This window comes from Hyalella azteca, unplaced genomic scaffold (assembly GCF_000764305.2).
Source record: "Hyalella azteca isolate HAZT.00-mixed unplaced genomic scaffold, Hazt_2.0.2 contig11199, whole genome shotgun sequence".
Taxonomy (NCBI): Eukaryota; Metazoa; Arthropoda; class Malacostraca; order Amphipoda; family Hyalellidae; genus Hyalella; species Hyalella azteca.
Genome location: NW_025941205.1, coordinates 153,127 through 166,465, shown reverse-complemented (window position 1 = coordinate 166,465; position 13,339 = coordinate 153,127). Strand labels below are relative to the sequence as shown.

The 13,339-nt window shown below is 38.3% G+C and overlaps 1 protein-coding gene across 1 annotated transcript in view; it reads right to left on the bottom strand.

Annotated features, from left to right (window-relative positions):
• The window catches only part of LOC108677843 (BMP-binding endothelial regulator protein), an 82,887-nt gene extending 69,548 nt beyond the window's left edge, over positions 1-13,339 (bottom strand). The window contains exon 1 of the mRNA XM_018166137.2: positions 12,906-13,339. The gene's annotated coding sequence lies outside the window, so the exon portion shown is untranslated. The remainder of the gene's footprint in view (positions 1-12,905) is intronic.

Sequence of the window (13,339 nt, the reverse complement as noted above, 5' to 3'; positions counted from 1 at the left end):
ACTTAGGTAAACAATTGGCTTGGTTGCAATATGACAAATCAGCTCTTATTAATGAAAGGCTTGTTTAATTGAATGGGCAAACGAGATGACAGAGTAAGGTGCACTTAGTGTCGCGCTCAGTACTAATGGCAGTGAAGCAAGTAGCTCCGGCTACTGCACGCTGGCTCAGGCGATACGTGTGGATAAAATCTAACGAGGGACTCTAGACTTAGAACACTCAGTGCTAAATTTACTAAGAAATATTAGCTTTTCAGAACTGATGGAAGTAAATCAGATTATTGCAAAGAATGACGACGACACCTTGCCAAACGGTCAAAAAAATCCAAGGAAATATCATTTATGACTTTAATATGATTCACCATTATAGCAATATGTACCAGCTTAACAATCTACCATGAATTTAAAAGTATTATTATTATTAACGCAGATATATGTGCCAGATTGTTCTGATTTGTTTCCGTGGCACAAGTACAGTCTTAGAAAAGAATAGCTCGTACATAATTGACTGATTTGACTCCAAAGGAAGCCAATATATATTATATAGCTCTAGGTCTGCACACTACACTTCTTTTAATCTCTTTCACTGTTATTCGAAACTGTAGTCTTTAACGAAAGGTAAGAACAAAGAGTTCGTAGAAAAGAATTAATTGCGAATTAATTCCTTCCATTCATAATGAACATGAATGAATTTCTTATCAAAAGAGCATATGAAGATCATATGTTGTGCCGGACACGCGTCGCACACACAACACTCGGAGAGCCCTACCGCTCGTGAGCGTGTCGGATGAGCATTTCCCGCGCACGCATTCAAAACTGAGGCGGACGGACGTTGTTCGCTGTATTTATAGGTCAAAACTGAGGCGTAGCGCACAATTTCCTGAGCTGCGAAGGTATCTGACGCGCTGCTTTCCTTCCTGATGGCCTCCTCTTTGTGGGTTGCAGCCTAAGGGGTTTTCCCCAGAGCATCTTGTAATGAAGATATAGCTTTTCATGACGTCACCAACACCAACAAACCCTAACACAAGCCAGCATCTCGTAAGCAATGATTCAACTGCAAACTTAAAGCGATTATTCTCTTTGTAAATAGGCCGAGGTCAGCAGATATCATAACCAAGATGCCACATGCGGCGGCACACAACTACACTGAACGCCACATCGCGACTTACGATGCAAATATTAGCCTTCGGTCCGTAACTGCAGGGCGATCGCTTGCTAGCTTGGCCAACCAGTATCAGCTCGAACTCGATCGAATCGATGCAATGATCAAAACTTGAGCCGCACCTATTCTTTTTTACGCGGAACATACTTAGACCAAGGCTCCCTCCTATCTAACATGGGAAGCAGATGAGCGAGTGGGCAAATCTGAATTTAATTCGCTGGCGAGGAAATATTTTAGCTCGTTTACATTATAAGACTAATTATAAAATGTATCATATCCCAACAAAAGATGACATCTAGGCTTTGATTGAGATGAAAAAATTTATGAAACGATATCCTCATATTTAATTTTTTTTAATGTTCACATAAAGTATATGATGAATATTTGTACAAGGCTCTGAAGTTACTAGACTCGAGAAATTATTTTTTGCCGTTGTGCGTTTTTTTATATCGTACTAAATTTTATCGCGAATTGGGGATCAAGTCTACGGAGCTCATCATCCGTAAATCGATTTTGCTTTGCGGTATCACTTTGCCTGGTCCATAACACAGATGTAATATTTTACATCATAGATGAATATATAATACTTTCCATCATAGACGAATCTAAAAAAATGCGCACAGATCTGCATTAACTTTCAACACGAAACATTAAAGCAACAAATCATGAAAATTGCATCCCAGAAAAAATAGACATGAAAAACATCATTCACGAAATCATCACAAACTCAAATATACCGTAGAAAACATCTCACTATTTGTGCATGAAGAACACCACAGCACGGTATCTAACATACATCATCAGCCGAAAGCCGCAATGCTATTACTTCAATACATATGAGAGACGAGCAAGTCAAGACCAATAAATATGACCATTGCGTAAGAGCATAAAGATGGTGGTGCTTATAATCACCACGTGTGCATGTTGACGGCCGAATTCAGCATCAAAGATGACTTCAGACGTGCAGTCCGAGTGTCAGCATAAAAACTTATGATTGCACCACGCAATAAAAATGATTGATAGAAGAGCTAAGCGAAAACACAAGCTCCTGTAAATACAAATTGATCGGCCGTGAACGAATTTACGCTCTTGCATGTAATGCGCTAGAGGAACTTCAAAACAAGCACGTGATGTGTACAGAGTAAGATATATTTGTAAGACCAGGGGCGGTTAAAAATGATTAATTGACCATCTTTCAGTAAAATATATATCTTCAAGAGTGAGATTGCAACAATTTTAGTTAAAAAACGACGTCAAGCTCAAGAGCTAATGCATTAACGAGCACATGGGATTAATTGCACTTAAGTTAGAAGAAGTTACAATCGATCGTATTGTAGTTTGAGAAGTAATCGAATTTATCAACTGAAGTTAAGTCGGATGTAAAAAGGATAAAGTAAGTGGTAACTTTAACATAATCGCACGGGTAAGTCGATACGAGAAACCAAACCAGCTCATTCCCCATAAGATTTCGCCAGCCTTTACAACAGGTCGTACACGTAAGCCTTTGTATTTGGAGCGGGTGACACTTCTGCGCCTTATTTTTTTGGTACACGTACAGAGACTGGCATCAATAGAGCATGATCAGCAGTTAATTCCGAACTACTTATTAATTTTTCGCTTAAGAATCTTGAGAGGTTTATCTGAATAACAATTTTTTCCAAAAATTATTTGCTGCAAACATTTTAAACTTGTGCATCCAGTCTGAAAAATTAACGGAGAACCCCACCTAGCAGGTTATGCGAGAAGATCGGTTAGAGACACAATTGCCTGCAGGCTGCAATGTCCTAATTTCCTACGATACGCCAGCCCAAACAAAATTTTTAAACACAACTTTCACAACAAACTGAAGTGATACACGGCGAAATCTCAATTGCGTTTGATATCAGATATAAAGCTTACTTTCAAGGTACACAAATTGCGTACTTTGCACGGTAGGTATTAGCAGAACCGCTGAGGGCTGGACGGGTCAGGGCGGCGAAGACGAGCGTTAGTCACAACTGTTGTGACGTCATCACGGTGCACATGCGTATACGCCGCCAAGAAACATTATTACTCATGCGCAGCTTTTAAAAAGTGTACGTATCGAAGCTTGGCACCGAACAAAGGCATGATGCAGGGCAGTAATTAGGACCAGAAGAGCATTGCGTCCGGCTGCTTAGCAGAGCATAAACATCGGTCTGCAGTGTAAACTGCCGCTGGTGCGCTATGTTAACAACATTAGACCACTAGACGACGCACACCTAAACAACAGCCTGCCAATTTTTGCCAATATGCTAGGTTACCTTGTTAATAATGAGGCTACAGGGCGGCAACACGTAAAGAGAACACCGTCCGCCAGACACGATACGTTCATTTAATTATTAAGGCTTCTTGCCAGACCTAAACAAAAGGCGTCGGTCTAGTCGTGTTCTCCAGTCGCCTTTGTTGAGACTGGTATCAGGAGTTTGTTCTTATTTCCTTCACCAAGCAAACAATATTTTTACGTTTCCACTCTTTTTATGAAACATATTAGACACTTTCGATAAATATTTTATTTCTCATAAAAAGCGGATACTACACCATCTGATCTAATTTCGATCAGATTAGATGCAGTGGAATGATAATTGCAACTTTATTAGTCGGCGTATTCAAATCCTGCAGCAATGGGCCCAATACGCGCAAAATTTTAAAACAATAATTACAAAATCAAATCAACATTCTTTGTATTGGCGTACTTATACTACCTAATTTTAGTTTGTAATTTATACCAAATCAGAATTAAATTCTATCTAATACAACATCAAAAGAGTAAGAAATCAAAATAATGGAGTAAAATATTAGCGTATTTAGGACACAAAATAAATACGTGAGTTTGCCATCAATGATGACGAATGGAACGTTCGAAATTGCCCACCAATTAACACAAGCTGAAAGGAACATGCATGATCAGTGACAGGATGACAGCTTATCATAGGCATGCAGGAGCGTCGGCAACACAACGCGAACAAATATGGATTGTTAGGGCAATTATCGCCTCCAATTTAAGAATATCGGCAGGTAGCGAATAAAATTATGCTGCTCTTTATAATTAGAAGGACAATTATATATGCAATGCAGCTCAGTTTAATTACTAGATGATCATTTACGACTAAGCCTGATTGGTTAATAGCATTGAACTATTCATCTATCATTCTGAGCTATTTAACTGACCTTGGCTTTGGGTAAACGAGATCAATTTAAGTTTTGGACGATACCTCAAGGTGACCGAGTATTAAGTGTCAGTGCCATTTCTAAGTTATGCTAATGCTTTAAATTTAATATTAGCAACAACGCAAAACGGAGCATAGAGCTCTCCTATAGATTAAAGAATCTATTTAATATATTGAATAAATTTCGGGATTATATGCAATATTGCGAATAGCCAATGAATTTCCTATTCGTACCAGTTTCTGAAAATACCGACTGAATGTAGAGGGTGAATTAACTTCTCACGATGCTCTATTAAGCTCCGAATAATTAATTATTATTTATTACGCACAAATCGATCATCACCAACAACGGATGATCAGCGCAACAACGCAAAATACCAATGCAGTTAAGAATAATCATCGAGGGCGAAGGTATGCTACACGAGTTTCAAGTTCATGTACCTCAAATTGCATAGAATTTTGTGTTTGTGAAGAAATTCAGCGAGTCTGGCTTTGATACATGGATCTTAAAATTATTTAAAATATAACCTTCACTAGTCTGATCACTTCTATTGTTGCGATAATTGAAGTTACCGCGACAATCGATGATTTTCCGTGCCTGCAAATTAGTGCTATGATTTCGCATTGTTGCAATCCAATTAATAATATTAATAATAATTGCTCGTTATTTTGGTGTTGTAATCATTGGTACATTTTTAAAACAAATTCCTAATTTCTATCAGTGACGCTTGAAAGTCCAACGCTCTACTATTCGTGATTTTTCATAGTCAATCGAAACAACTAACTAATTATCGAATGATAATAATTTTTTTAGATTCAGATAATCGCACGTGGTAAGAAAGAATTTAGCTCATAGACTCATGGAAAAATGTGTACCCAGCTACTTGTTAAGTAATCACGGAACTATACGCTAAATCAAGAGGTAAACAATTTAATCTATTTATATCAATGAGGTAATTTAATTGTAAATCGTAAAATAAACAAAAGAATTGATGGTTGAAGCGAGCAGAGCACGTAGCAAGATAACGTAAATGACTCACATGACTACCTCGGTGTATTGATCAAAACCAAGAAGCCGCCCGTCCAGTCACAGCTTCTGGTAGGTGAGTCATCGGCATCGATCTTACACTCATCATCAATTAAATTCGTAAAATATCTCATTTTGCATAGATATTACAAGAAATATTACCGCTGTAAGTTTTTTTTTAATATTTTCATGTATGAATATATTCCATTAGCTCTCTCTTGGTGACTCATCAGCTTTGATCTAAATGCGTTGATGTTCTTGATCTGGCTCTACTTGACCTAAATTTAAAATTTGGCTCACATAAAGATCTCATGTATATATGTCGGTTCAAATCAGACACACCAGCTGCTTGATGGTGACTCATCGGTGCAAATCAAAACTTGGTCCCACTAACCATCAGAATCCTTCATAATTTATCACGGTCGTCAATCATTTTTTGGCCATAAGGCATGTGTAAACTGTGCTTCTAACACTCCGCATCACACATCAAACACAATTAGGCAATGTTCTGCCCTACATGGCAGGGGCGAACATGCATCGAGTCAGAAGCAGAGGAGCAAATTAAAAAACCGGTCCAATATCATTTTTGAAGCGTTCTCAAATGAGAGACTTTCGAGATGGGAAAATTAAAATTTATCAACCCATTGGCAATGTGTAGAGCTGTATAATTTTATCCGTAACCATTGCGCTACTGAAATAAACCGATCCATTCGGAAAACTAGACTCATTTTTAACGCGTAATTTTTGAGCATGTCCAGTAGTCCTGACGTTAATTGAGATGATCTTTGAGGTCATCGTTTGGGCTTGATTGTTGGGAGTCAAGGGGTGAACCGGATTTCAGGAGTTATGGAGTGGAGCTGATTGCGGGAGTAATTGCGTGGGTGCAATTTTTGGAGTCATGGGGCGAACCTGATTGCTGATGTCATGGAGTGGGCGTGATTGTTGGATTCATGGAGTGAACCTGATCGCTGGAGTCATGAGGTGGACCCAATTTTTGGAGTAATCGCGTGGGCGTGAGTAGGAGTAATGGAGTGAACCTGATTGTTGGATTCATGGGGCGAACCTGATCGCTGGAGTCATGGAGGTGAACCCAATTGTTGGAGTAATCGCGTGGGCGTGATAGTAGGAGTAATGATGTGAACCTGATTAATGGAGTCATGTGGTAGACCCGATTATCGGAATCTTGGGGTGGACCTGATTGTTGGATTAACGAGAAGGTGCTTGAGAGTTTACTTTGATAACAGTGACCAAATTTTACACCGATTTCTTCGGGAGTTCGCAGCTGCGGTTCGAACAATTTTTAGTTCCAATCTAATGTTTCAAATACACTTTCACATTGCAACAAATTTTATGTCACTCGCAATATGTAAGATTTCATTTGTTTGCATTGCGGAATTTCTAGAATCTAATTTATGATAGATATTTTGGTGGTATGATTTATTTATGAGCTCTAAATTTTCGAGTGCAACGCCTTTCCGTAGCTAGTTTAACGCCAGTAGCACTTCTTTCGAATCAAAATAGATTTTCACAACTGCAAAATTTAACATTGGAAGCGACAATTAATTCGATGGTCAACTTTTTGGGAGCTTGAAGGTATATTGAGATCTTTTGGAGTCAGATCAAGTAGAATTTAACTTGTTGCGAACACTGGAATTAAGAACTGAGGTCGGGTAGATCCTGCATAACAATTCAAGACTTAATCCAGTAGTATCACTTACGAAACTGATTAATCCGGGGTAAGTGGAATTTTATATAAAAACGAGAACCTTTGATAATCATGGAGTCGTCAATTGGAATACAGCTAAAATTAACGTGTATTTTGAGTGTCACTTGTAAGTAACGCATCCCCGTAATAAATAAGTTTGAGTGCGATTTACGTGCAGATATTTGGGTAAAAAGTCTTCACCTATAAAAGGATCATCCTATGTGTTTTGTTGGCAAAATGCATCAGCTGTTGTACTTGAGGGGGGTTTCCGTGGATATATATAATAGAAAGCTGCCATATGTAATTTACTGCCAGTTTTTCTATTGATGATGACAATCCGGAAAAATTTGTCGACGAATCCGGAGGTCCCGCCCAACTTCATTGGAGTCCGAAAACCCAGACTGACATGATGTATATTTTGCTGTGGAATTATCGAAGGCTATTCCTGCTTTGTCAATGTTTTGTGTGGTGCGATGTATTCAGAGCATGGAAAAGTATTGTAAAATGAACATATTACTTCTTAGATATTAGTTTTGTATACATTTTAGAGACCGAATAATTATTGTGACCACCATTCATTAGTTAATTAGTTAAAGTTATTACAAAGATTCTAGATTTCTGAGCGAAAGCGAGTTTCGTGTGCTTAATAAATATCCAGTGCGCAACAAAGAGCAAGAGGCACTTAATTATCATGATTGACTATAGTCAGCTGAGAGCCTGGGACGATTATACAAAATTAAAGTCATGTGTAGGACTGGCTGTTGGATTGAAATTCACAAAAAACTCCAGCAGAACAGCAAATACCATGAAATTTCATACGTGGTTTGCGGCATGTCGTTGGTAGGGAAAATAATTATTTATAATCCTAGCTCTACTCGACTTTGGAAAATTGCTCGGCCGTCGCGTTGTAAATACTGAGAACCTATTGAAACAATACACGAATTCCCAGCCAGACAAAGCATCTTTGATGAAAAATATCCTTGTATAGGCAAAGAATGCAGCATATTATAACACATAGCGAATTAATTATATTCACTTACTGATACCACAATGGAAGCAACACACAAACAGACAGGTATTAAGTTCAGCGCTACTACGTCAGTCACCACTGACTGTGACAAAACAGTAATGAGTTACGCGTTGGCAGCGCTACTATGTCAGTCACCACTGACTGTAAAGCGTCTGATGCCACTCATGGCGCGCGTGTTCTTCGACATGTGTGATGCTGACCGCGCGTGCGGCAGCATAGTAAGAGCGTACAACCGCACGAGCTCGGCTCTGTTCACGTAACTCCTTCATGCCACTATCTCTATATCCACCTCCATACTCTTCCCTTTTTGTCTGTTGAAGGATAAAATGCTCTTTCTGTCTTCATTCATGCGTATCCTCTACTCTTTGAACAGGGTGCGACATCGGTGCGTCTCTTCCTCTGTATCGATTCACTTTGTTTTCCTCAATCTTTACCCCGTCCCCTTTTTTCCCTCTTGCTCACCGTATCCTCTTCCTTCATCCCTCTTCTTGTTATGTGTCATATTCCTTAATGTTCTATTCCTTTTTATAATTTCTCACTTTTTTTCTACCCCAGTATCACATTTTTGCAATTCACCAAGCGGTCGCACAGTGCGCAGAGCATACGGCCACCATAGACGTTCATTGTTTAGCATCATGACAACAAGTTAGACCAGCAGACATGAAATCCACCAGCCTCAAGACTTGATAATCAAAATCTATTGTTAGAAGGAATTTTAACGAAGTGTGTAAATCAGACAAGCATATTTTGCATTAGTAAATTGACGCTCGTGGGTTTCTTCGAGGTTACGCACATGATGTGAAGAAGGATTTACGCTAAGGTAAGTTTTGTTAGCAATTTAATTCAGAAGGCATAATTGGGGACGTCTAAGGGTATTGAATTTAAAAGAACATTATCTGTTTCTTTTATTTTCAAATCTTAAGCTTAATTCAGAATTTTCTACTCATTCGTTTCAGAATGCTAAGCCTAGAATACGAAACTACAGTGCCCCTATGGAGATAGTGCACTCTCACTCCATATTGATATAACAAAATCCTTGTCTAGTTCAATTCTTACGTTACTGTAAATTCCAAATTGAATCGAAAGACACATTCTAAGATGCTTCAACTAACGTAACGACTCCCTAAAAAATCACTTTAGCTTGAAACAAAATTAACGGGTTGGTGGGAGGAAATGAAAACTAAACTAACAGTGAATTTTTTTCAGAAATTAGAGCTACATAATCTATATCAGACCAGTTCATTAGCTGAAAATATGTGAGAACAAAATTAGGTTGAGGCTCGCAGTGTACGCAAGTTGCAGATAAGGTGGAGGTCCCCAGAGCAGTTATCACCAGCGGAGGTAAGCTGCATCCGTGCTGCTTTGGGACAGCGGTGGAGCAATAACCTTTGCAGTGTCGCATACTTTGTTTGTAACTCGTCCTATAACTTTACTCTTAAACAGTATACCTACTTATNGCTGTCTCTTATACACATCTAGATGTGTATAAGAGACAGCCTATAGCCATCATAAAAACATAGGTGCTCCACTCTTAATTTTTATTTGGGATACTGAGGGCAAGATGGGAAAGTACGTAAAAATTTTATAATAACTAGGATATTAATTTTCATAACATTTGCAGTATCACATACTTCGTTGCAAGGCAACTCGTCCAATAACTTTACTCTAACAAAACTTCGACTGAAGTTGTAGAAGAATAATTTAGCAGTCTTAAATATTTATACCAGTAAATTATAATCATGTTTCATAACCCTAGCAGTATCACTTAGTCCGTTACCATAACACTCATCCAATAACTTCACTTCTACAAAACTTCAATTGAAGTAATAGAATAATAATTTAGTAGTCTTTTATTTTAAGGCTAGTATATTACCGCATGCGTCAAGGAAAAGAACATAAAATTTATTCGTTACCTACTGGTTATATAAATTTTCAACATTTTTCAATATCATTCGTGAATCAACATGATATCAGTGAGCTCATCAAGTAGTGTATACCTATACGCTTATTTATTGAGGAACAGAAAGACAAGTAAAGCTGCCCTCCTATGCCCATTAAAATTGTAGGGCTTTTCTGCGAGAAAATAGGTAATGATATTGTAATTAACAACCCCCAAAATAACATATTACGCAAAGGCAACATTAACTGTGCCCCCGGTTGAATAAAACGCAAGAAGGATGGAACGTCATAGTTAGACCTGCGCAGGATGTCGCAAAATGCACATATTCTGCAGCATAATCATTCAGCGCTCATTGGCCAGCCTTCACGAAATAAATATGCCGCATAATTATTCTGCACTTATACTTATTGAATAGCTTCACAAAATTCAAGCTGGGTATCATCTAAGTTAAGTTTGGCATAACATTAAGAGCTTTCAGTCCATTGTAATATTTTTGTTAATGAGCATTGTATTGATCACTGGTGAGCTGCCTACATTCTTTAGGGCTTACAGTATAATAGTTATAGTGTGAAGTTCCATACATTTCGCAAATTATTACGGAAATTATCATCTAAGCTAGCCTCAATATCTTTCTTATTATACTTCTTCTTGAAAGTTAGTAGAAACAAAAAATGTTCCACCTCTAAGTCGAAGTGCAGATGTTCAAGTTAAAGTTCGGCTGTTGCATGATATTTTCATATTGACAAGAACTTAAGACGACAATCGTGAGTTTCTATTTACATCAAACGTTTTCCAGAGTAACATCAACATCAGTTGGTGATGGGCTTGCGGGCTTAAGGTCTCGACCCTACTTTCAAACGTCAGATGAGTTCGAACTTCTCAGATCAATCAAAATATGCCCAAACGAAAGACAGCAGGAACGATCAGGATGGAGATTTATAGTTTTAGAAAGATGAATGTCAGACTACGCTGACAAATTATAAGGTATATTGAAGTCTAAATATTTGGTGACGACTTTAATCTGCAATCCTGAAATGATTTTAAAACGGATATTTCTTAGAACTCTAGCTTGCAGATTGTTTTTTTAAACTGCTTTTCTCGTCACTTGGATGAGAAAAATGCATATGGAACACACGAGTTCCGTTTCAAAATTGACAGAGATTTGTAAAAACCATTTATTTTTTAACCACAAGCTGGGACGAAAATGTCGAAGTAATGCAGCAGCGGCATGTCACTGTTTTTTAACAGCTCCACTGCACGGCGGGAAGCCGCGGCAGACACCTCCACTGCATGTATCTCGGTCATATTTCCTAACGCTATTAACATAGCTTTGCACCAAGCATATTCGGAACTGAAAATCGTCCATATACAATTATTTAATACGCAATTGCTGATAGGCTACAGTCTGTGAATCGCAAAGCATTTAAAACGACAATATTTTCTGAATCAAGCTAAGTTATTTTCAGTGTTGTGTTGAAAATGAACGATTGCAGGCGACAGGTAGTGTTTAAAACATTAAAATGCATGTAGCAGCCTGAGGCTGCACAATCAGTCCTTCATTGGAGAGAATGAGAAACCAGATGTCTGATCCAGTTAAATTTAAGTTGCTGTTAACTGTAAATTTTTCAATTACTAAAAATTTTACTTTCATATAAACTTTTTTTCAGATACTAAACATTTTTTCACAGGAACATCGAGGATTATCTATTATTTATGAAGAATGATGAGTGCAGTGGCTGATAAACATGGCAGCGCTGCTCCACCCTCGACTACTCTAACAAGACGCTCACAGAATATTGAATAGTTCATACCATCCACCCACGTACAGAGCTCTTTTCTAAGCTCCAACGGCTCCGGCTTGGTGGCATTCGTTAAGAAACTGGCGGTCTCTCATGGCAGCCAACTATGAAATACTAACGTATACATGCCTTTTAATACAATTTACACAACATTAAATCCCAAGTTGTGCATCGCGAGCAAAAAAAAAAACAATAATATTGCTCATATAAATTAAATGCCCACCATGTAATTTAGTTTAAACCGAAGTATCAAGAAGCACAGACGCAATGGCTCGATTAAAGAGTAAAAGAAAATATTTTCAAATAACAGAATTAAGAATTCAAAAATATTTGGTAGGTACCTAACTTCATGTTTGTCGACGTGCTAAATGTTAACGTCTCAGCGTCATCAGGGTTACTAATTCAGCAGTCCTAGCACGTGAGAACCAACACGCTCTCGGTGCTGTGTTGCTGACACTGACAGTACGGATACAGGTCTGAACCTACAGCTTTGAATCAAGGTACAAATTATGTCAAGTATCACTGATCAAAAACCTGAATGTATATCAATAAAGAACACAGCAGCGGCTTTCAAGAGCACTGACTTCTTCGGCCCAAGCATCTAAGTAACATTCAACGGATTTTTTAAAACGTTAAATTAGCTTTTTGCAGTCAAGAGCTTGAAATGGACCTCCATAGGCGATGACACAAATCCTTCGACAACTCAGTGTAAATGATGAACCTGACGCTTTTCATGCCAAAAACAAAAATGAAGTTTCGGTCATGAAAAATTCGAAGGCCTACATCAGATTTGGGTCTCTGGTAGCATGAAAAAATTCGCATCAAGGTACAAATAATTGTAGATACTAACCAAGGACAAGACGATTCGGAGCGGCATCGACAATCGACATCGTCACGGCAAAGGTCGAATGCCACAATGAAAATTCCGAGAGTGGTCCTAGTGAGAAAAACTTCATTCATGATACGATTGACTTAGAATTAAGTTCATATTATAACCAATACAAACGACTTCTACATTGAAGTTATCTGAACGAACTTAAGAGGACTAAAATAATCAGTATTCAAGAACATAATCAATATAAAAAAAGAATGCTCACCTCAGGTAAAATCAGCAGAGCAAAATTCTTCAGCCACGGTTCGACGTACCTACTGTGCTCCTCCGCTACTGGTACCTTTGCCAAATAATTCACTGATAAATCAAAGTCTCTTTAGTCCATTTCAGTTCAAATCTATTGCAGTGATCATGAATGGACGAGCACATCATTTTATCTGAGAAATCATACCTCAAGAGTTTAGTAGTTTTCTCTCACAGATGGTACATTTGGAATTGCCCCAGCCGAACGAACAGAGAATGTTTGAATTAGTTCTCGAACTAATTACCTAGAAACACCTGAGAAACCGGAAGCTAGAAGAGCTTTGCAAAGTGAATGCGCCAAATAACTACCGATATTGTGAGGGACCCTGACCTCGACAGAGATGTTCCAGTGACAGAAAGACGAACGCGCATAGCCATCCACACACAGTCGCCAGC